Source organism: Podarcis vaucheri (genome assembly GCF_965113315.1).
Source record: "Podarcis vaucheri genome assembly, chromosome: 9".
In the NCBI taxonomy this organism is placed as follows: domain Eukaryota; kingdom Metazoa; phylum Chordata; class Lepidosauria; order Squamata; family Lacertidae; genus Podarcis; species Podarcis vaucheri.
This window is the reverse complement of record NC_138767.1, coordinates 64,925,187-64,950,553: the sequence shown is the minus strand read 5'-3', so window position 1 is coordinate 64,950,553 and position 25,367 is coordinate 64,925,187.

Below are 25,367 nucleotides of genomic sequence, written 5' to 3'. Positions count from 1 at the left end.
GGGTAAGATGTTGCTTTCTATGTAGCAGTGCAGGAGTGATGACTTTGCCAGCCCCCCCCCCCCTTTCCAAACATCTCTCTCTGCTTCTTTCGTTTTAGGAAAGATAAGAAACAAGGCTTCATAAGCATGGCTTCTTCCACAGGAGACAAAAGCAATGCCTACCAATAAGGTGATCTGACAGGCAGAAATTCTGGCCACCCCACTCTTAACTTTCCACATCAGGAAGAGACATTGGGAATTCTGGGGTGTGTATGCTCACGCCAACATGGGCACATCAAAGTTGCTATTTATGCAACAATCACGTTATTGCATTGTGCTGAGTGTAGCACAATGTCAGGGACTGGTCAGATGAGGAGGTGTGGGGGAGACTGCCACCCCAGTAGGCTTCAGGCAAATGAAGATAGCATGGACCCAAGTTTGTGGTGGTGGGAAACAGGACACACTCCCAGGGCCGGATATAAGTTTGATGAGGCCCTAAGCTACTGAAGGTAATGGGGCCTTTTTATGTCCAGCTGTCCTTTGTCAACAACCAATTGCCGCTGTTTTTTGTGTTGAATACCGTATTTTTCGCTCTATAAGACGCACCAGACCATAAAACGCACCTAGTTTTTGGAGGAGGGAAACAAGAAAAAGAATATTCTGAATCCCATAAGCTAGAACAGCAAGAGGGAGCGCTGCACAGTGTTCCCTCTCGCTGTTCTGGCTTCCGGGATAGCTGTGCAGCCTGCATTCACTCCATAAGACACACACACATTTCCCCTTACTTTTTAGGAGGGAAAAAGTGCATCTTATAGAACGAAAAATACGGTATATGCTATATGGTAATTTATGGACCTAAAAGGTATCTTAAGCCATTTGCACATAACAAAATAAGTATTTTATCAAAGTAATTGTTGAACTGAAATACAATTTAGAAGTGTATTAATAATGAAATACAATTAAGAATAAGTATATTAATAGTGATATTTTAGGCAGCAGGCTAACGGGACGCGGGTGGCGCTGTGGGCTAAAGCCTCAACGCCTAGGGCTTGCCGATCGAAAGGTCGGCAGTTCGAATCCCCGCGGCGGGGTGCGCTCCCGCTGTTCGGTCCCAGCGCCTGCCCACCTAGCAGTTCAAAAGCACCCCCGGGGGCAAGTAGATAAATAGGTACCGCTTACCAGTGGGAAGGTAAACGGCGTTCCGTGTGCGGCTCTGGCTCGCCAGAGCAGCGATGTCACGCTGGCCACGTGACCCGGAAGTGTCCCCGGACAGCGCTGGCCCCCGGCCAATAAATGTGAGATGGGCGCACAAACCCCAGAGTCTGGCAAGACTGGCCCGTTCGGGCAGGGGTACCTTTACCTTTACCTTAGGCAGCAGGCTAGCAGGCGGGGCCCATTACTTACACCAGGCTTCCTCAAACTTGGCCCTCCAGATGTTTTTTGGCCTACAGCTCCCATGATCCCTAGCTATCAGGACCGGTGGTAAGGGATAATGGGAATTGTAGTCTTAAAACATCTGGAGGGCTGAGGTTGAGGAAGTCTGACTTACATCATAGGAGCCTACACAACACAAAACACTGTTGCTGTATGTCGGTTTTATTTTATTTGTTTTTTTATCTTATATTTTGGAAATGTGCATTTCACTCGGCTGTTAGCCAAGTGTGCTGCCTGTCAGCTCCCTTGTGACACACCTCTAGCCAGCCCTAGCACTTTATGAAGAAAAAATGGGGGTGCTCTCCTCCCTTACACAATGTAGTGCTGGCTGGGAGTTTAGTTTCTCAACCCCCCTCCAGCACAAATTTTTTTTTTTTTTTATTATTATTATTATTATTATTATTATTATTATTATTATTATTAGTTGCTTGTTACCCAAAGGTCTCCAAGCAACTTACAGCAAGGAAAAATATGCAATACACAACAACACATAACATCCATGGAAAAACTAAAGAAGAAATCTCATACCAGCCCATAAATTAGTAGCGAACAACATTAACAATGCTAAAACGCTAAAAGCAATACAGTCGTACCTCTAGTTACGAACTTAATTCATTCCGGAGGTCCGTTCTTAACCTGAAACTGTTCTTAACTAGAGGCGTGCCTCTTGCTGCCGCCGCACTGCCGGCACACGATTTCCGTTCTCATCCTGGGGCAAAGTTCTCAACTCAAGGTAACTCTTCCAGGTTAACAGAGTTTGTAACCTGAAGTGTTTGTAACCTGAGGCGTTTGTAACTCGAGGTACCACTGTACTCTGATTTACTAATTGGCAAATAAACAAAGCCTCAACCAACCCCCAGTCCAAGAACTATTGCCATCAAACCAACAATCCCCACCCCTATTTAGCCTCCCCACTCCACCAGAGGTCTGGGGCTGTTACAAATCCATGGGGGGTAATTCCAGTGTCCCCCAGGGATGGACTGGGGGTATCTCATCTCCCTTCAGGGGGAGCAGTAGCAAAGCAAGAAGATGGTAACAAAAGTTTACTGCTACTTTTCAAAGGATGTACACTTACCTGGAGTACTTCTGCTATGTTCAATAAACTTAATCTGCTTAAAAATAACTTTAAATTGGGTTTTATAAACAAAGATCATATGAATACAAAACAACACAAAATAAATAAACCAAATCTTCTCAAGTCATATGCATATCACAAAAATAGAGTAATATCTGCAATGTAGGGTGCATTAGTAATTGTCAATGTATAGGTTCTTGGTTTGTGAATTGGTTTAAAAGGGAAAACAAAAACAAAAGGAAAACACGATAGAACAGAATGAACATTCAATATGGCATAGCTAAAAGCCCAATAAAGAGCTCTTGTGGTTGTGCTTAGATTAAGCATGAGCAATAAATAGTCCTTTTCCCTGTTAGGTTACCAGTGAAGCAATATAAAGTATTGGCATGTTGATGAACGTGAGAGTGTGGTGCAAAGTGAATAATGATAATAATAATAATGATTTATTTATACCCCGCTCATCTGGCTGGTTTTTTACCAGCCACTCTTGGCAGCTTACAACAAAATATTAAAATACAATAATTCATCAGATATTAAAAGCTTCCCTAAACAGAGCTGCCTTCAGATGTCTTCTAAAAGTCAGATAGTTGTTTATTTCTTCGACATCTGGTGGGAGGGCATTCCACAGGGTGGGTGCCACTACCGAGAAGGCCACCTGCCTGGTTCCCTGTAACTTTGCTTCTCACAATGAGGGAACTGACAGAAGGCCCTTGGAGCTGGACCCCAATGCCCACAATAGGGGTGGAAACGCTCCTTCAGTTATACTGGTCCGAGGTCATTTAGGACTTTAAAGTTCAGCACCAACACTTTGAATTGTGCTCGGAAATGTACTGGGAGCCAATGTAGGTCTTTCAAGACCGGTGTTATGTGGTCTTGGCGGGTGCTCCCAGTCAGCAGTCTAGCTGCCGCATTCTGGATTATTTGTAGTTTTCAGGTCACCTTCAAAGGTAGCCCCAGGTAGAGGGCATTGCAGTAGTCCAAGCGGGAGAGCATGCACCACTCTGGTGAGACAGTCCATGGGCAGATAGGGTCTCAGCCTGTGTACCAGATGGAGCTGGTAAACAACTGCCCTGGACACAGAATTGGCTTGCGCCTCCATGGACAGCTGTGAGTCACCAATTTAAGCACCATTTGTGCTTAAATTTAAATTGAGATCAACCAGATTGAGCCAAATGCTGATGGGCAGGGAGGTATTGCTCATTTTCTGTAATATTGGCATATCTAACTTACTTTTGAGTTAAAATGCAGAGGACTGAGTAGCACAGTAGCTCTAATGGCAGGGCATTGCCACAATCAAAACACCTTCATCACAGATATGACACTTTGAGAAAAGCTTTGTGCAGCGCATCTTCGAAAAGCTACATCGGTTGATATATTAGTGCAATCCATCAAACTGTCATGCCTGCTATGATGTCTAATGCTGAGCTCTGCTGTAATGGCTACAGTCAATGGAGAATTTGAACCACAGCATCCTGCAGCAATGCAAACTGAGACCTACTCGATGTGTGCGTTCCCCTTCCCATTGGTATCTGAGATTATCTTATCTTGTTATAATTCAGTGCCGTACTAGCAAAATGGCTGTTAAAAGATTACGATGGTGAGAGTGTCAGCAGAAGGCCTGAGCCTCTAGCCCATGTGGATTGCAGGGTTGTCTTGAGGCAGATGGCACCCTGATTTCACATAATCGGATTAGCAAATGGAGCTTATTTTGTCACTGGAAAAGCATCTTTCCGAGGGCTGCAGGGCAGCGTAGAACAGAACAGGGTTTTCTTTGGCACCTTGTCACCACATCCAGGGGCGGAGAAAGGGGTGTGTGGTGGTGGTGGACTGTCCCAGGTGTCACCACTGAGGGGGCGACAAAATGCCAGGCGGCACTCACCATGGGGCTTGCAGCACGCCCGAGCCACATGTATCTCCTGAGTTACACGGTGGCTTGGGTGCCCACAGGCTCCAAACTGCCCCAAACGGTGTGCCCACTGCCTCTCCCTCAGCTGTAGCGTGGCTAAGCGGAAGGAGGCAGGCAGACTCCATAGAGGCCCCATGGAGCGTCCTGCCCTGGCTGGCCCGGCCCCATGGGTGGCTGGCCCCACCTCTGAACACAGGGCATGCACGCCGCCCCAGACGCCCAATCGGCTTGTTCTGCCGCTGACCACACCTAGCTCCCCAGTATCTTTCTGGGCACCTCCCCCCCCCAATGTTTAAAATGTGGCACTTACTATAACAACGTCAGGTGAGTTCCGGCACCTTTTCTTCTTCAAAACAAAAGAAACAAAACAAAACACACTGATTATAACATTTTTATTGGGTTTTACAAAAGAAATAAAGGTATAACAAATAGTGCATATAAGCAATGCTTTTGTCCTAAAAAAATGTTTAGGGGTACTCTCATTTTGACTCAAGAAAATCACCATTTTATCATTCAAATCGGGGGGGGGGGATACAGTAAATGGACAAAAGTACAAAGATTCACAAAATGTTTAGGGGTATGCATCCCCCTGTGTCCCCCCAGAAAAAAACCCTACTTTATATAAGTATCATAAAAGTTATATATCTTTCCTGCATGGCAAAACTTTTGTACTGTGTTTATAATAGCGTTTCAGACATATGATTTCATATCATTGGTAAGCATACATATTCTTAATAAAACCAAAGTAACGAAGGTGAAATTAACTGTTAACTGACAATATTGTACAGCCAAATACTCTCAAAATTTTTTATTGGATTCTAATAAAATATCTCAGATACTGCAGCTAAGTATCAAATGCCCATATGATTATTTTGCAGAAGTGTTCATTTTCTTTTCATGTTATGGGTAATACAAAATGAGGCGCTAATGAATATGAATGTGAAGGCAGGGGTAAATGTTGAAGCATTTTTCAGACCAACCAAATTGCACTAAAGGCTGGTGGGGAAGATCATACACTCTCTGGAATATGTAATAAAATCAAACCACACTGGGTCAAAGCCATCCTCATTGATTTGTCCACGTGACAACCTTAACTTATTTGTTAGTCACACTAAAAGGGCTATTTCCCAGATAGTCTTATACCAGTTGTTTACTGTTATACCAGAAAAGGTCCTTTCTGTGTCTGGTTATGTTTCACATGGCAGCCTGTAATATTTTATCAATTATTTGTTGTGTAAATCTAATTTGCATCTTGCCATTCTCTTGTTTTTCATCTCTCTAACTATCTATAATCTATCACCTACCAATCCAGCTAGCTATTAATCTAGCTATCTACTCATCTCCTGAATTAGCAATAGTCCCTGAAATCTAACATTTACCTTGTTGGCAGGAGCTGGGACCGAGCAATGGGAGCTCACCACGTCACGGGGATTTGAACCGCCAACCTTCTGATCGGCAAGCCCAAGAGGCTCAGTGGTTTAGACCGTAGTATCACCTGTGTCCCAATACCTTTGTTCATAGATAATGAAAAATTGTAACATGTTAATTTTTCATCAATGTTTGATTGTGTTTTTACTATTCTGCTGCGAGCTGCCCAGAGTGGCTGGGGAAACTCAGCCAGATAGGTGGGGTAGTAGTAATAATAATAATAATAATAATAATAATAATAATAATAAATTTGGCAAGTGGAGATCTTGAGTCATCTTTAAATGAGACCAGTTTTGTTCTGTAACATGGTAAGCAAAAGGCAACTTGTGACCCTCCAAGCTGCAAAGAGCCCTCAAGCCCATCTTGTGTTGCCTCGCTACAAATTTTGCAGTCCTGTGCTTTAGCAATTTATAACCAGCCAGGAATTTCTGCTACGTGCTATTACCTGCCAAGTGCACGCAGCTTCATTTTGAAATTCCATATTTTCTCCAGCAGCGTAGATGATGTCAATGACGTGAGTGTTTTCTTTGACTTACAGCATAACAATTGGAAGTCCTACTGGAAATTTTAATATGTGTTGCAGACTCCAGTCCGAGGAGTTTGTGCTTCCATCAACTCCTCTGTCTTAATGCGTTATGTGGTCCAACCTTGAACTCATTACCTCCTCCCAAACAAGTAAATTGCATTCAGCATGAGGTGGCACAGCAACCCTTTTCCGGACATGTTCAGGCACTCCCCAGCCTTTATTGGCCACTCCATAATCACAGGAAAAGTCAGGCCTACTCCACAGTTAATACATCAAAATTACTTCCTCTCATCTATCTCAGAAGTAGCAGTCAATAAAGGGGCCTTCTTCAAAGCCAGTGTCCTTGAAGCTAGATATTAATTTTAATTATAACCATATACTACTGACAAAGCTAATCCCTCCCCACAGCGATGTGGAACAAAATTGTAAGTTACTTCCCCTCACGCTTCTCCCCAGGCAGATAAACTAGGATTATTTGAGATAAGACACTGCCTTTCCAGTTAACCTCTCGCCTATCAGCTTGTCCCTAAAAATTGCAACCAAGGTGTGTGTCCTCAGGCAACTGACCTTTCCTGTCCATTGTGATCCATAGAGATGACAAAACTACCTTGAGGTATGTGGTGATGGATAGCTGACATTGATAATGAGCACTCATCCTGATTTGCTTGCAAAGTGTTTACACATCTTCCCATTAATCATTCATTCATCCCACAATTTTCATCTGTCACTTTTCAGATTATAAAAGCTACTTTTTATTTATTTATTTGGAAAAAGTAGGTTTGTTGTGCTAGGGTGACAGAGCACTTGAAGACACTTGAATTGGATGAACCTAAATTCCCGGTACAGTGGTATCTTGGTTCTCAAACTTAATCCGTTCCGGAAGTCCATTCCAAAACCAAAGGGTTCCAAAACCAAGGCATGCTTTCCCATAGAAAGTAAGACAAAATGGATCGATCCATTCCAGACTCTTAAAAACAATGCCTAAAACAGCAATTTAACATGAATTTTACTATCTAATGAGACCATTGATCTATAAAATAAAAGGAATAAACAATGTACTATAGTCACACAATCAATCAATCAATCAATCAATCAATCAGTAGCTGAACTGGGTTCCACACAGTCACAAAAAAAAACAAAAGAAAAAGAGCCTCAAGAACAAAAATGCAAAATGAATAGCAAAAACAGACTGACCTCAGCGTAACACTCAAAACGGAAGTGTGGCACTCAAATTGGAAGCGTAACACTCAAAAGGGAGCATGTCCAGCTTCCGAAAAATGTTCACAAACCGGAACACTTACTTCCGGGTTTGCAGTGTTTGGGTTCCAAGTTATTTGAGTACCAAGGCGTTTGAGAACCAAGGTACCACTGTATTCAATTGACAGTGTGGAGACACCCTAAAAATTCAGTGTCACTGATCCACTGACATCTTCCGTTTCTCAACTGTCCCTGGTGAATTGAGATGGAATTGGCAGTGGGTTCAGGATTACTCATCACTCCTTAATAATTCTGCCTCAATCGGTTGCTGTGAAGCATTGGTAATAAAAACCATGAGAGTTACCGTTTGCTCCCTACTCTTCCTCAGTGGGCCGCTGGGGACCAATGTTGTGTCAGGAAGCCATTGTTATGCTCCTGATGATAACACTGGCAGTGCAATCGCATCTTAACACAACACGGGGGTAAATTTGGCCCATTCGACAGAACCCAAATGAACATGTTTGATGTAGGTACATTCTGAATTGACACGGGGGAGGCTCACACATTACTACTCTGCCTGCAGATTTTAATTAGCTTAAGCAGAGCTTTTAGTATGTTCTTAATGAAGTTTAAATCCACAAAAGCATGCTCTGCTTCCCAGATTTTAAAAGGCTGCAGCAAAATTGTTTCGATTTTATTTGGGGTTGGGTTGTCGTTGGGCGGAGTGCGCCCCCCCCCCGGTTTCTTGGTATAGCTTTCCCAGAGTTGCTTCAAAATAAACATATTGATTTCATTTTTATTTTGTCAACATGGTTTCATAATGAAGTTTGCAACTTAATATTGTACTTTATAATGGTATTTTGCCACTCTATATTGTATTACAATGCCACGGTTATGTAGTATTGTAATTTAATGGACTCGCATAGCACAGCAAGTTGTACCTCCTTTAGTTTATTAGTATTTGATATATTGCAATATTAGCTAGGCCAAAGCCTAAAGCTATTTTGGGCAGGCAGACTCAAAAGTTTCTTGACACTTTACAGCTTCTGCATGCATTTTAGTTGAACAGTTTGAGGAGGAAAGGGTCTTTGCCTTGGGTTTTCATTTGTTTTGGTTAAGACATTAGTTTAGTTTAGTTTTTTTTATTTAAAAATGTTTTAGAGCCCATTTTTACTTTATTCTTGCTTGGAAACATATATGAACTGTATTTTTTTATTATTATATAATAGTAATGATGTTTATTTCCATGGTCCTTCTCAGTTTCTTGTCTAAACTTGCACACACTTCTGGACAGGGATTGAGTTGTTAGCTGACAAACCTTGTAAACATTCTAATCTCATATTTGAAATATTTAAGATGGATGGGTTATTTACTTCTGCTGGTTGCGTGTGTTTTTACTCCTTTTTCCAGCTAAAAGCTGCTCAAAACAGCTTACAAACAAATATTAAACCTCAAAACAAAAAATCAAAGGTAAAGCAATAAATGAATAACAGAACACTAAAAATATCAAATGAGAAAAACAGTAACAAAGAAGCAGACGGTAATATGAATCAATTGACAAAGTGGAGCAAACTTGAGTGAGCAATAAAAGGTTATGCTTTTGGCAAGCCAAAGACCTGCCAGACAGAAGATTCTCCTGAGATTACTACTGAAGATTCAGATCTTTATCCAGCAGGATTAAGAAACAGAGTAATATGTTTCCCTATGATTAGGAATAAAAATTCCATGAAGTCTTAGCCTCATACTCTACCAGGGAAGGATTAAAACTTCTGGGTGAGTTGGAACAACTAAGAGGCCAATGTCTACATTGCTTAAGAACATCTGTCAAGAACAGTTACAGATAGGTAGCCGTGTTGGTCTGCCATAGTCAAAATAAAAAAAATTCCTTCCTGTAGCACCTTAAAGACCAACTAAGTTAGTTCTTGGTATAAGCTTTCGTGTGCATGCACACTTCTTCAGATACACATGTAACTTAGTTGGTCTTTAAGGTGCTACAGGAAGGAATTTTTTTATTTTGTCAAGAACAGGCTTCCTCAACCTCAGCCCTCCAGATGTTTTGAGACTACAATTCCCATCATCCCTCACCACTGGTCCTGCTAGCTAGGGATCATGGGAGTTGTAGGCCAAAAACATCTGGAGGGCCGAGGTTGAGGAAGCCTGGTCAAGAACATTTGCCAAGCAGAGACAGCCTCTGTCCCTTATTCACATGGCATTGTTTTCCCAAAGGGTCCACCCCATTCCACCAGGCTCCACCCACCAACCATATATGAGGCACTAGCACCACAAGAGCAATGCTGCACACTTTGCTTCCTGGCACTGCCATTGCTGAAATTTACCTTGATGGTAATGAGCACAGGCGCCGACTTGGGCCCTGTGGCGATCACACAGGGTCCCCGGACGTTTAACCGTCTATTGACCCTGTGCCACCACTGTGATTGCTTTCTTCGCTGCCACCAACCCATTTCGCACGGGTATACACGGAGTCCAGACAATTGTTAGCAATAACAAATAATCAAGTTTATTTTATAGGCATGTACAAGCTTATGGTTTCAGTTAGTTTTCCTTGGCAGTTTCTTAATCTTAGTTCCTTAACTGTCCTATGCGTTCCTAACAATTTCAAACTGATTATTCCAACTATCTATCTGACTCCACCAAACAATTCCTCTCACTCACAACACAACTCGACCAACCCACAAATTTAACCTCCCTCCTCCTTCTTCAACTCCCAACTCTCAACTGACTTCCACACAACACCCACTCTCACTCTAACTCCTCCTCTCAGTTTCTCTGTGGCCAATCACATCACACTCATTTAAACCTTTCCTTATGACCCATCTAGGAGGCAAACGCCACAGGCCCAGACTGTGGGGGCCCAGTAGCATACATGTGCATCATGACATGTGTGCTACTCAGCCTCTGCCCGCCACTCCCATGGCGTCAGAGTGTCAGCTGAGGTAAGGCTTCAGACGGGGGTAGGCAGAGGGTGAACAGCGCACGTGTGATGTGATGGACGGGCACCCGCAGTAGAAATTTCATGGGTGTCCAGGCAACCAGGGCTCCCTAGGGATGGCACCAGGGGTGCTGGTGCTGGGTGGTGCTGGCATGGTTTGAATGTGTGTGCGCACTGGTGGAGCCATTCCGCCAATGTTTCATCTAGTGTATCCACACTGCTCCAACCTTGGTGCCACCATGACTTCCCATTGACTTCCTGGCAGTGAATGGAGGAAGTCACTTCAGCTCTACTACTCACATAACATTGAACATGCTTTTCCCGTTCTTTCCTACACATACAAAGATACAGTGGTATGTATAATAGACCCATGGATCAAAAGTCCCAATCCTAAATTTAAGGTCTTGACCACACCAGCTTTTTGTGAAGCTCCTTGTCCTTGAAATTTTGAGCTATTGTCCCCATGACAACCCCACTCAACCAACCTTCATCTTGTTCCTTTTCAGCACCAAGTTTGGATTTCCCCTGTTCTGGGATAATCTGAAATGGGAAAATAATTCTACTTCAAACTGTTGTCATAGCTGCCAACTGTCCCTTATTTGGCAGGAAAGTCCCTTATCCCAGCGCTGTGTCCCGCTGCTGTCCCTTATTGATGATGTCCCTTAAATTTCCCGGGTTTCAAAGGAAGCAGCTCCTCACCCTCCCTGCCTGCCGGCCAGGGAGGAGGGAGGCTCCAACTGTGTTCCTTGGCTGAGTTGCTCACCTAATAAGGAGTCTATGAACGACTGGGGGGGGTGGAGCTTCCATGCCTTGTGCCGATCAAATCGGCTGCGTTGCCTGGGGACTCGCCTTTGCTCAGCGCTTCCCAGCGGAGAGGTGACAGTGGTTTTCCTTGCTGCATCCCCTTTTTGCCAGGTTGCTGCGCTGTGGGAACCACCGCTTGAGGCTTCGTTTGGCTGCTGGCTGGGCTTTCTGCCTTTGGCTCGGAGGGGCTCAGAAGTTGAACATACCTGTGTTCGGAAAATCCCTTATTTTGGCTGCTGATCCCTTATTTTTGAGGCTGCTGGTCCCTTATTTTCAAATCTGTAAGTCATGACAGCTATGTGTTGTTATCAAGGCATATTGCAGTGGGGTGGATGGAATCTATGTGGGTGTGTCAGAACTCCCTCTCTCTCTTTAATTCTCCTCCCCTTCAATGGCCTATGCCTTTCTGTTCCTCACATTGGTCTTCTAGTAGTTCTTGGGACAACACCTTGTTCAAACAGCAGCCCATGCATGTATACATGGCCAAATATAAGACTTGGCATGCATAACTTGTTCCTTATAGTGCATTCAGTGAAGTGGGATCCTTTATGCAAAGGGTTCTCTACAATGGGTATGAACCTCAGCACTTGTAAGGTCTCTTGATTTCAGTAGTATAGTTATGTATGTACCTCCTCAATTAACAGGAGACAGGAAAATGCTAAACCACTGAACTATAGCCCTTCTGTAATTTTCAATTGGAATATTTTTTTAAAAAAACAACAGCCAAGCAGGTTTAAGTGGAAATGTCCACCTCAGGACTCAGCTGGTAAAAAAGACACAGTGCTTGTAACAGAGGAATATGGATAAACATAGCCCGGTCTCTATAATTATTCTATTGTAGAGTTGGTTGGGCAGGCTCACTGCAAAGGAGAAAATAAAATTTAGTTGGAATCAGAAGTGAGCTGCGACCAGGCATATAATGACTTCACGCACATTCATCAATAGCTTACATTCAGATTCCTGAAAGGCCCTTTTCATTATCCATCAAATGGGAGGCTTTAAATTGGTACCATCATTCAGTATTCTAAATGCAAATGTACACTTGCTGAAAAAACAACACTAAGCTGTAATGAGTGGCCAATTTTAATGACTGATTCAGAGACATCTGTCTGTAGCTCTCTCTGATTTAACGCCTTCAGATGTATAATTAGGCTTAGTGCTAAACTTTTGCTGTTCCCAGAAATTAGATTCTCTCCCTCTTTCTGTGGCTTTGCTTCTTATTGTCTTGCAACCAATTTATGGTTAACTGGGACTGCAATCCTATACATACTTACTTGGGAGTAGTTCCACCAAAAACAATGAGGCTAACTTCTGGGTCCCATCCAGTACTTGTTGGCTCAGAGCTAAGGCCCATTATTCCCAGGTAGGTGGGTAAAGAATTGCAGCCTTACCAAGCAGACCTTAGGTGGTAGAGATCCCGTGGGAAAGGAAAGGAGAAAGCTACTAGAGGGGAGACGCTTTCCCCTTTCCCAGTTTTGCTTCTTAAAACTATTTTCCCTCCCATGATCAACAATAGAAGGGGAAACCATTACACTTGCTTCTGGACTAACATGGTTTTATGTCCCTGGGGTGGTTGGGTATGTCAAGGGAACTCATTATGAATGCCTCCCTTGTTCTCTTATAATGGCAATGGCGTCCATCTGAGAGGTGCTGGAATTGAGTTCCAATGAGTTCTGGCTGGAAAAAAAGCCCTAGGGCTGTCCTATTCCATCCCCTCCAGCATTTCTCTGATGAAATTAGGGATGTCCTAAGGAAAAGCAGGACATTCCAGGTTCAAATCAGAAACTGGGATGGCTCCTGTAAATCTGGGACTGCCCCTGGAAAATAGGGGCACTTGGAGGGTCTGCTTTAGGTCTACAGCCTCAGTGTACTTACAGTATGGTTCGTTTTGAACCTGTTTCTTCATATAAATTAGTACCGCTAATAAAAACTTAAATCAAAACTCAACCAACATCAAATATAAGATTCCCCAGAACATATTAGGACAAACATGTGTGTCCTAATGTTCACAACTCACTTGATTCACTTTGCTTCCTTTTGAAATGTGGTATTGCCTCATGTTACAAGGTATGTTTGTTCAATGACAAAGTCAGATCCAATAAGTTTCTTTGTGTTACTGGTTATTCTGCGGCATCAGCTGATTTCAGAAATACCCATGCGCCTTTTCTTTACATATTTTGTAAAATCAGTACATTGCATGGATGGACTCAAGCCATTCAGCTCTCCTGCTGGCCTCACTTCATCTAGGAAACCTGAGGTGACATATGTGTGAATTTATATTTATATATTTATTTTGAAACTAGTGCTCAGGTGGCAGGAAGGGTGTCAGTGTCATAATAATAATAATAATAATAATAATAATAATAATAATAATAATTTTTATTTATACCCCGCCCTCCCCAGCCAAGGCCGGGCTCAGAGCGGCTTACAAGCAATAATAAAAACAAGTTAAATGATTACAACTTTAAAAAAAAAAATACAACATTAAAATATTGAAACATTAAAATATTGAAATGTAGCCTCATTGCAGAAGGAGAAGGAAAAGAAAAAAGAAAGAGAGGGAGGGAATCAAATTGGCTCCAAGCCAAAGGCCAGGCGGAACAATTCTGTCTTACAGGCCCTGCGGAAAGAAATCAGATCCTGCAGGGCCCTGGTCTCGTGAGGCAGAGCGTTCCACCAAGCCAGAGCCAGAGTTGAAAAGGCCCTGGCTCTGGTTGAAGCCAATCTAACTTCCTTAGGGCCTGGGACCACAAGGGTGTTGCTATTTATGGACCTTGAGGCTCTCCGTGGGGCATACCAGGAGAGGCGGTCCCGTAGGTACGAGGGTCCTAGGCCGTGAAGGGCTTTAAAGGTCAAAACCAGCACCTTAAATCTGATCCTGTACTCCACCGGGAGCCAGTGCAGCTTGAAAAGCCGTGGGTGAATATGCTCCCATGGCAGAGACCCCGTGAGGAGTCTCGCTGCAGCATTCTGCACCCGCTGGAGTTTCTGGGACAGCTTCAAGGGCAGCCCCGCGTAGAGCGAATTACAGTAGTCAAGCCTGCAGATGACCGTCACATGGATCACTGTGGCCAGGTCGGGGCGGGAAAGGTAAGGGAAATATGGACTCAGGAAATGCTGGAGTATTATATAAAAAGAGGAGGGTGACCAAGATGAGCAAGGGTTTGGGGACCAAGACTTATGAAGGACAGTTGAGGGAGTTGGTTATGTTTGGTTTGGATAAGAGGAGACTGAGAGAAGCTATAATGGCCAGCTAAAGGGTTGTCACATGGAAGATGGAGCAAGCTTGTTTTATGTTGCTCCAGATAGTAGGACCCAACCCAATGGCTTCAATTCAGGAGAAAGGAGAATCTGACTAAACATCAGGAAGAACTTTCTGAAAAGTAATAGCGGAAGTGACCTCCTTGGAGGTTTTTAAGGAGAGGTTGGATGGCTATCTGCCGTGGATGCACTAGTTGAGATTCCTGCATTCCATAGGATTGGACTAGATGAGGGTTAACCTCCAGAAAGGTAATGCTGAAGCACTGAATCCTGTAGCTTTTGAAAACAAATGGGCAAACTTAGTGCACATCTAAATTAAAATTAGGAAACAGAGGAACACAATATAAGAAGAAACCTGTTGGATTAGATCAAAAGGCCATTTCACCCACCACCCTGTATTCTCAGTAGAAAATCAGATATGTATGCTATGACAACTGTGAGAAATTTATTGAGCACAAATACAGAGATGTACCTGACCTTTTTATTGTCAAAAACCATCTGATTGTGTGTGTGTCAGATGCGATTGTTCCACATCTTGAAGTATTACAATCCCCCACAATGCTGTTTTTACCGTTGCCTTAAACAATAACAGGGGGGACGTGTCAGAAGTTAGTGATTCATTCACCAAATGCTTTCCATATATTTTCTTTTTAAACTAATCCCTACCTTGAGGTTGTCTTGACCCAATCATTTATAGGTCTCAGAGAAGGAAGTTATCCAAAATGTAAATTCTGGAGCAAGAGAGAGAAAGAAAATATATAAACGCCGATCCAAGGAGTTGAGAGCCCAGCTCTCAAGGAATAGAAGCAACAGGAGAAAACTTCTTAGGCACATGAGGTGAAAAAAACAGCAATCAGTTAACATTCTTCCAGGAACAAAAAAGAAAAAGGAAAAGAAAAAAGATTCTGGAATGAAAGAGGGCCTATGCATACAGTCTGAAAAGCACAACAAATGTACAGTGAAACTGAAGCAGGTGCATATTTCATCAGTAATGGCAACACAATCCTGTTTATTGTTACTTATGGGAGGAAAGAGAACCTAGTATTAAAAACATACCCTGAAACATCTTCAACATTTCTGTGAAAGAATATAAAATAGGGCAGAAGAAATAATGTGTGTGTGTTACCTGCTTGATTTCAGTTTCTGGCCAATGATGAAAATTTAGGATATTTGGAAGCATATGCTGAACAGTCTAAGGGCAGCATGAATGAATAAACAATTTTTTTTTCCACCAGAAGCGGCTTAGTCATGCTGGCCACATGACCCGGAAGCTGTACACCGGCTCCCTTGACCAATAAAGTGAAATGAGCGCCGCAACCCCAGAGTCAGTCATGACTGGACCTAATGATCAGGGGTCCCTTTACCTTTTTATCTCAATATTGTCTACATTTTCTGGTGGAAGTTCTCTGGTGTTTTAGGAAGGGATCCGTTCCAGCCCCACCTGGGACCACCTGCATGCAGATCAGATGCTCTACCATTGAGCCAGCGACCTTTCTCAACTTTGTAAAATTGTATGTATGTGGTGGGTTCCTGAATCCCAAAGTTAAGGAGTTTGCCCCATAAAGCCAAAATATTCTTTTTAAAAAAAATGTATTTGGAGGCTTCTGAGAGAAAACATCTGAAGTAGTCTGAGGAACGTCCAGAGAGTTCCAGTAAGACTAGCGGTATTTCTCTGGACCAGAGAGACTACACATCCCTAATTTCCTATCCCATGAGCAAAAGCATGTTTGGTTTCACTAAATTCACTGAATACTGCTAAATGAATTCTGAAATTATCAAGCATGCTACATAAATTATATGGGCTATTTATTTTCCTCATTCTTGCTGACAAAAAGTGATGTGTCTGCGTGTTGTGATAAGAATAGCTATTGCTAGCATCGCACACACCGGCAGCCCTTACCTGTAATTAAACGAAGAGAAGGAAGGGAAATAGAAGAGCTAATAGTTCTGGGTAAAATGGGTACAATGGTGATTATTTATAAATTAGGCCCCCAGCACCACAAACAACTTGCATGACAATGAAGTTTTAAGGCAATTATGTTCAACTCTGATGGGGGAGGAAGGCCTTCAGACTTTCATTATAATTCATCTGATAGGCAAGTTCAGCTTCCAAAGGGGGGGAAAACAAGAGAAGGCCTTTTGAGAAATTCCAGACTATCTCAGGGCAAAGTGTGATGGTGCATAGTAGACCTTGCAGATGCTTAAATTAAAGCTGCACCACAACTAATGAACAGGTTTTTTGGGGGGAGGGGGGTTTCAAGCTGAAAAAAGCGATTTTGTGAGGTGGCTGGGTTTTGAAATATTTCCTAAAACATATTTAAATATATGAATGTGCACTTTCCCAATCCTTATTTATGTGATTTTTTAATGCTTCCCTTGATCCTAATTGGGGACCTAAAATGGTGTGCAATGCAACTGTGATTCACAAATGGACAACTGCAATGCACTCTGTAGAGCTTCACATGGGAGTGGTCTAGAAGATGCAGCTGGTGCAGGGCACCATGACCAAGTTCTTCAATGGAGAACATGGCGTCCCTTCTAATGCACTCCAAATGTGCTGTCAGTAGGGGCATGACTGCCAAATTTATGGGTGACAGGACCATGGCGAAAAGGCATGCTATCAGTTGCAGTGAGGCTAACCTTACATGTGTTGGTGGCCCTCTCGCATATTCTTTCCGTGCATGGCGAAGGCCATGTGATTCTCTGCAAAGTCTACTGCAACTGTAGTTATGCTTGAAAAGATTCCATATCCTGAAGGTTATTGCTCCTTCAGTCTTGATGTGTGAGGATGATGAAGAGAGAAAGAATGAAGGGGAACGGATGTCTTCCTGTTCTCCACAGCTACAGCTGCTACCATTCCTAAGGCTCACTTGCAGGTGAGCAAAGGAAGGGGTAGAGAGGATACTTTGGGGTCTTCAATACTCCAAACCTTTAGTGGGGTGAGGAATTGGACCTCAAAAACAAACCAGTGCATTTCTGGGTTAGTTCCAGGAGAATGCAAGGAAGTCTACCCACCTCCCGTCCTTATTTAGCCCTAATAGGTTAAAATATAGTCAGCACACCTTAATAAGAACCACTGCTCTTCCTCCTTTAGCATGGTAGCCTGCATCTGTGCTTGAAGAGAGCTGAATGCCAACTCTAATAATTCTTGGAGGTTTTTGCTTGTAAGGGAAATGGATTAGAACAATGCATTTAATGACCCAGAAAGCCTATTAGTTATTGCAAAGGAAAGGGGCTCTCTTGAGGTTTCACATCCATTAATAGGCCAGTATTATGTGGGTAGTGAAACAATATACTGTATGAGGTTACCATTTCTCATGCTGTAATGAAGTTTCTCAGCACAGATATGAAACATTACATTTGTGGACTGTGGAGTGGCTTTGAATGGCTTGTGCAGCTAGAGGAACTACAAACAGTGCTCTGCTTGGAGCAGCAACGGAAAAAGCGTACGATGTAGTCCAACTCATGTGGTTTCAAGGAAAAGAACTAGAAATAGTTTGGGGACAGAAAGGCCAATATTAGAGCAGCAAGGATTTAATTGCTTCTGCACAGGACCTTAATACACTGGGACAGAAAGCTGGGGCAGTAAATGGGATGGTGGGGAATTCTAGGGTCGTGTCTACTACTCCCTCAGACTCATCTCTGGACATAATACATATAATATTTATCTCAAAGTGCACACATTGCTGAAATGAAATATTATATTATATTTAATTCATTATATTGCATTTCTCACATACGACATTTTTCTTCCTTTTAACTGTGCCTCTAGTTCAATGACAAGGTCTGAAACAATCTAGGTCCAAGTAAATCTTAAGGAGCACCTTCTCTCACGTGAACCTCACCACTCAAAGTTTTTTGCAGGCAGCCTTGTACCTGTTCCATCAGAGGTCAGTTTGATAGGTGATCAAAATAGTGCCTCTATAGTAGTAGCAAATACAGTGGTGCCTCGCAAGACCTTCGTCTAGTGGTTTTTTCGTCTTGCGAAGCAACCCTATTAGCGGATTAGCGGATTAGCGCTATTAGCAGTTTAGCGGCTATTAAAGGCTTAGCGGCTATTAAAGGCTTAGCGGATTAGCGGCTAAAAGGCTATTAGTGGCTTAGCGGCTTAGAAAAAGGGGGGAAAGCGGGGAAAAATCAGAACACTTGCAAGACGTTTTTGTCTTGCAAAGCAAGCCCATAGGGAAAATCGTCTTGCGAAGCAGCTCAAAAATGGAAAACCCTTTCATCTAGCGGGTTTTCCGTCTTCCGAGGCATTCATCTTGCGGGGCACCACTGTATCAGCCTGATATTTGCCCCTAGAGGCCTGTTAACGAATCGTGTCATATAGGCAGCTTATTAAAATATCCATTTTCAGGCAAGCTTGTGGAGAGCTTTCTTGTTTTTATGGTGTAGCTTTGGTTAAATTTAAGGTTGACTCAAATTCTCCACACATACACACCCGTTGAGTCTCCTTAAAACATTATCAGAACAGGGACAAATGCCCAGGATTGGGCAGGAAGGAAATAAATGTATCTGAATTTTTCAGGAAGGGGTAGCTGGGTTTCGCTGGGAAATGTTGACTTGTGGGAAGATTCAGAGGAACTCTTGTACCAGTGGGCCCCGTTTCCCAGAATGCCTTGGGAGTGATACAATGTGGCAGCTCTCCCAAGGCATTATAAAAAGTGAGGTTGATAGTACACTGCAGAGAGTCTTGTACCACTGTGATCAGTGTGGCGCTTTTCCAAAAAGTGATACATGCATGTGTTATAGGAATTCTAAAGGTTATATATATATATGTACAGTGGTAGCTCGGGTTAAGAACTTAATTCATTCTGGAGGTCCGTTCTTAAGGTGAAACTGTTCTTAACCTGAGGTACCACTTTAGCTAATGGGGCCTCCTGCTGCCGCCACACCATCGCCGCGCCATTTCTGTTCTCATCCTGAAGCAAAGCTCTTAAACCAAGGTACTATTTCTGGGTTAGCAGAGTCTGTAACCTGACGTGTCTGTAACCCGAGGTAACACTGTATATAAACCACGTGTCTGAAATAGTACAGGAGAGCAATCCTGAAACCATTTTGACTCTCCCAAATTGACCTCAAATGTTTCTCTACAAGGAGGAAGGAAATGGGAGAGACTCTCCATTGTCTTTTGCTTACCTGTCTTTAGGGCATCTCTGTGTATAAATAGGGTGAGCCTGTGACCTGGATTCAGGAATTAAAGTATTTAGCATCTCAAAAGGAATGGCCAGGCTGGCCAGGTGAGGCAATCAAGTGACCATTATCAGTATCCTGCCAGACAGGATTTCTGTTATAGCCCGCCTCCTTCTGTGATGTATGTCTTATGTTTGGGGGGCCGGTCTTGGGCTAAGAGGGTGGTCAGTTCCAAAAGTCTATAGAAGGGCTTGCACACCATTGTTCTGGGTCCCTCCTGCCTGCTGCGTGTCATTGTGAGCACCCTGTTGCAACAGTTAATAAAGATCAGGCTTAATAGCTACTTTGCTCCAACTTGACCATGGTTGATCTCTGTTTCCTTCCTCCGACTGAAAGGTAACTGTGACGTTTGTACAGAGCCCCCGGTCATCTTACGGACTATTGACCCATACACTACTAATCCACTGCCACCAACCAGGTTCTGCCTAGTAAATCACTTAGTCTCAGCCAGGTTCTCAAGTTAACAATGAAGAGTGTAGTTTATTGCAAACACAAATAAACTTTAAATGCATTTGAAACACTGTTACACTTTACCCTCTTAGTCTTATTTTATGCTTTCTCTAACTCGTCTTTCCCAGTAGTGATGTATGGAAGTGAGAGCTGGACCATAAAGAAGGCTGATCGCCGAAGAATTGATGCTTTTGAATTATGGTGTTGGAGGAGACTCTTGAGAGTCCCATGGAATGCAAGAAGATCAAACCTATCCATTCTGAAGGAAATCAGCCCTGAGCGCTCACTGGAAGGACAGATTGTGAAGCTGAGGCTGCAATACTTTGGCCACCTCATGAGAAGAGAAGACTCCCTGGAAAAGACCCTGATGTTGGGAAGGATGGAGGGCACAAGGAGAAGGGGACGACAGAGAATGAGATGGTTGGATGGTGTTCTTGAAACTACCAGCATGAGTCTGATCAAACTGCGGGAGGCAGTGGAGGACAGAAGTGCCTGGCGTGCTCTGGTCCATGGGGCCACGAAGAGTCGGAGACAACTAAACGACTAAACAACAACAACTCGTCTACCTTCTACCTCCCCTCACACAAGAACCAACTGCACTGTCTTTCTATTTCCATCTGTCTGCCAACTGCTTTCCCAACTGCTTCTTCCCAACCAACCAACCAACTAACAACTAACTGTCTAAACCTTGGGCTAGGCCCTTTTATAAACAGGTTGGCTCCACCTCTGGCTTTTCTATTGGTCAACCTTTTAACTCTTTCTCTCCCCCTGTACAGACATTTTCCAAAAGAACGGGCAAACGCCACAGTAACCTTTTAGGTTCTTATACAGTGGTACCTCGGGTTAAGTACTTAATTTGTTCTGGAGGTCCGTTCTTAACCTGAAACTGTTCTTAACCTGAAGCACCACTTTAGCTAATGGGGCCTCCCGCTGCCGCGGCACCGCCGGAGCACGATTTCTGTTCTCATCCTGAAGCAAAGTTCTTAACCCGAGGTACTGTTTCTGGGTTAGCGGAGTCTGTAACCTGAAGCGCATGTAACCTGAAACATATGTAACCCGAGGTACCACTGTACAGGTTTCCCAGTAAGCCTCCTATAGGCAGGGAAACAGGTTTACTGAATTCCCTTTTCACAAGGAAAACCTGAAAAAACTTTGGCCACCTCAAAAGGTTAGCTAAGCTAAGCTGCGCCCCAAAAACTTCAGAGAAACGTTTTCTTGCCTATGATTTCCCCCTGTGATTTGCTACTTCATCCCCACTATGCACTTTGAACAGAAGCATGAGTATGAAGATTGCTGAGTGTGTACGATTGTTCTCTGCTAATGAGAGCTGAACAGCAACAATGTCTCTAAAACCATAATGTAAATTCTGAGGAAAGGAAGATAAAATAAAAACCAGAGTGGCCTCTGCATCCAAATCTAAATAACAGCATCCGCAAGATTAATTCACTTAGTTTGCATTCCTTTGTGGTATGGATTGCCTAACAAACTGAAATGTGCTAGGAAATTGCCTTTGGGAAGAACGGGGGTGCGATAAGCTGAAGAACATCAGAACTGGACAGGAACAATTTTGATACATGTGAACTTTATAAATGTTGTCCGTGACAGCCTTTAATCAATATGAAATATGGCATAGGTCTCCAAATGGTATCCAAGAACCTCTGGAAATGACAAATAATTTGCCATTGCTATTAGTAGCACATTTGTCAACAGCAGTTTGTGGAACAATAACATCTGCCGGGTGATGTTTCCTGAGCTTCATCGCGACAGTGATGCATTGCACTGCTGTTGCACCTACATTTCTCTAATCTTTTGATATAGTATGTTTACAAAGTGCTAAGATAACTTACTAATTGAAGTTTGTCAGTGATTTTTTTTAATGGGGGGGGAGGAAGACTGAGTAGCCTCTTCACAACCCCAGTATTGTCTTGATTGACTCTCTACTGCTCCTATTTTTTGGTAACTGGAAAGGATAACACAAATTGCTTGTAGGGAGGGGGACATGAAAGCTGCAGGGTGGCAACACACACCAGAAGAATTATGAAAAACCACCCTCCAAATGTCTCCAAATAGCAAAAGAGAGACACCCATAAGTAAGTTTCACTGAATTCAGTGGGGATTGCTTCTGAGTAGACATGTATATAAGATTGTAATGTAAGAGACTGGGGCTGCAATAATATACAGTGGAACCTCGGGTTGCGAACGTGATCCGCAGCATTCTCAACCCGTCTGCACATGCATGGGTTGCGATGTGGCACTTCTGCGCGAGTACCGAAATGGAGCAATCCGTTCCGATACTTCCGGGTTTGGCACAGTGCATAACCCGAAAACGCGTAACCTGAAGCATCTGTAACCCGAGATACCACTGTACTCAGGGCTGGCCCAATACATTTTGCAACATGGGGAGAATCACAAAATAACTCCCCAACCCCTGGCCAGGAAAGAAGTGGTGAGTGAAGATCTACATGGAGAACAAGGGTGTAAAGAGATGAGCAGCACCTGCTATTTGCCAAGAAGTCAATATAAAGGTGGCATGGGGGTGCTTCTGACGAGGCTGAAAATTCAAGGAACACGCCACAGCTGTCATTGTGGTAGCAGCAGCAGGGAATGCTTGGAGACTGGATCTGCCCCTGTGGGTCCTGCAGCCTGAGGCGATTGCTTCACTTTGCTTCATAGGTAGTCCAGGCTTGAATCAGGAACAGGGAGGGGGTAGAAACTCACTTTTATATCCATTATAATGAAACACTATGCCATTCATACCCCGCAGAACAATACAATAACTGAAACTCAGTTATCCTTTGGAATTCATACTTTTTGTGATGCGCTTCTCCAACCAAAGTAAAATGTGTACAAAACTGTGTGTATAACTGGAACTGGAACCTATTTACTACTACTACTACTACTACTACTATTACTACTACTACCAGTGCTTTATTCCTGGGTGGACACAGGGGTACGCATACCCCTAAACATTTTTTGAATCTTTGTACTTTTGTCCATTTACTGTATTTATTCTTCCCAATTTGAACAATAAAATGGTGATTTTCTTGAGTCAAAATCAGAGTACCCCAAAACATTAAAAATAAAAGCACTGACTACTACTACTAGGATTACTGTGACTACTACTACTAACAACAACAACTCTATTATTTATGCCCTGCCCATCTGACTGGATTGCTCCAGCTACTCTGGCCAACTTCCAACATATATAAAAACATAATAAAACACCCAACATTTAAAAAACTTCCCTATCCAGTGCTGCCTTCAGGAAATAAGGTTACTTATCTCCTTGGCTCAGGGCATAGCTGTCAACGTTTCCCTTTTTAAAAGGGAAATTCCCTTATTCTGAATGGGATTCCTCGCAAGAAAAGGGAAGAGTTGACAGCTATGGCTCAGGGGGGTCACATAACTCCATAACCTCCACCATTTCTCTGATGAAAATAGAGATGTCCTACCATAACCTCCAACATTTCTAAGGAAAAGTAGGACATTCTGGGATCAAATCAGAAAGCAGGACAGCTTGTGTAAATCATATTGCTTGCAGTGGAGAAAGTTAAACAAGTACTTTAGTCTTTCTCACTGAAGTTGATGTGGTTTGGTGATGGAAGTAGTAGTAGCCATGCTCAGTGCAGGGGTCCATCAGCAAGAAAATGCAGGAAGTTCAATCTGGGACATGCAAATTTCCAGGGAATTCAAGGCACATGCAAGGACTCTGTTGTTTAGTCGTGTCCGACTCTTTGTGACCCCATGGACCAGAGCACGCCTGGCACTCCTGTCTTCCACTGCCATGCTATTCTCAAATAAAGAATCCCAGATCTATTTCTATTCCCTCAGCTTGGATAATATGTCCCTGAGAGAGATGACAAGGTTTCCCATCTGTTTTCAGCCTGACTGCTGCCTGCTTGTCTGCCAATTGCCTGCTGATTGTCTGTGTGACCCATGTTAGCGCGATCCTGCCCTTAGATCCAAGTACTTTGCAGGTGGGATTGTGTTTCATAATAGCAGAGCATCACAGTAAACGTAACTACAGTGGTAACGGACTAGCAGAATTACCTGCAAAAACTGCAAGCTGAAGAAGTTAATTAGTGCAATAGACTGAAAAGAAAGAATGGTACATTAGCCCTGATAAAGCCTCGTGGACTGAAGGAAGAAATGTTTTACACCCACTAATGAGCAAACTTAGAAGTGACCATGCTTTGGTTGCTTGGAGACTTCTACTTTTGTCTAATTAACAGCGCAAGCTAATAAACAAGTCAGCATAGCACTAAAGGCATATTTTAAAAACTGTACTGGGATAATATTAAAAAGTGACCTCTTTCACTGCTGGACATGTCTTATGGGAAGTCATTATGTATTGCGCTTTAAAAACTCCCAGAGCTAATTTTCCAATGAGCACTTGAATGCTCCTTGCAAAGTACTGCAAAAGAAAGAAAACACTTTGAAAGGGGTGAATATTATACGAATGCAGAATACAAAATTCTGCCGTGGCTTATCTTGTCAAGCCATTGCCATGCAAACTCTGTGCTGTTCTGACAAAGGTAGGGCCGATTCATACGTTCCACTTAATTCATGACTTAATAATTGACTACTCAGAGCTAGGGGTGTATGACACCCAGGAATGGCATGAGAGTTTGCCTGAGAATGATTTGGAGTCAAATGCAGAGAATTTGAAAGATCAGTGGCCAAAGAAGGGTGGACTAGGAATCTGGTTTAAATGAAACTGCAATTGAGATTTTGAAGTAAACAATGAGCTTGAATTTTGTCTTACATTGGGTCAAGTCTTGTATTGAGCATCTGCTTCCATTTGAGCCACACATCCATGCTCATTTCTTTAAACAAAGAAACAAAGGCCAGGAATTATACATGCAAAAAAATACATACATAATACACCCTAAACCACAGGTCAATCACAGGCCTGTTCCATAGCATACATGCACATTTCCATTGGGACAATGCACAGGATTATATTGTTTATATTTGGTAATGTATGCAAAATGCAATGTATGCAAAAACAAAAGGGACAGCTAAAGTGGCCAAAGAAGTTTCTTTGAGAAGTAAATGGTTGTAGCAAGATTAGCTAATTATCAATTGTCATAAGGAAACAGTTGGCCAAGTAGATGACTGGTTGACGTCAGAGAGGGCTGGAGTACTGGATCCAGCCAGCAGA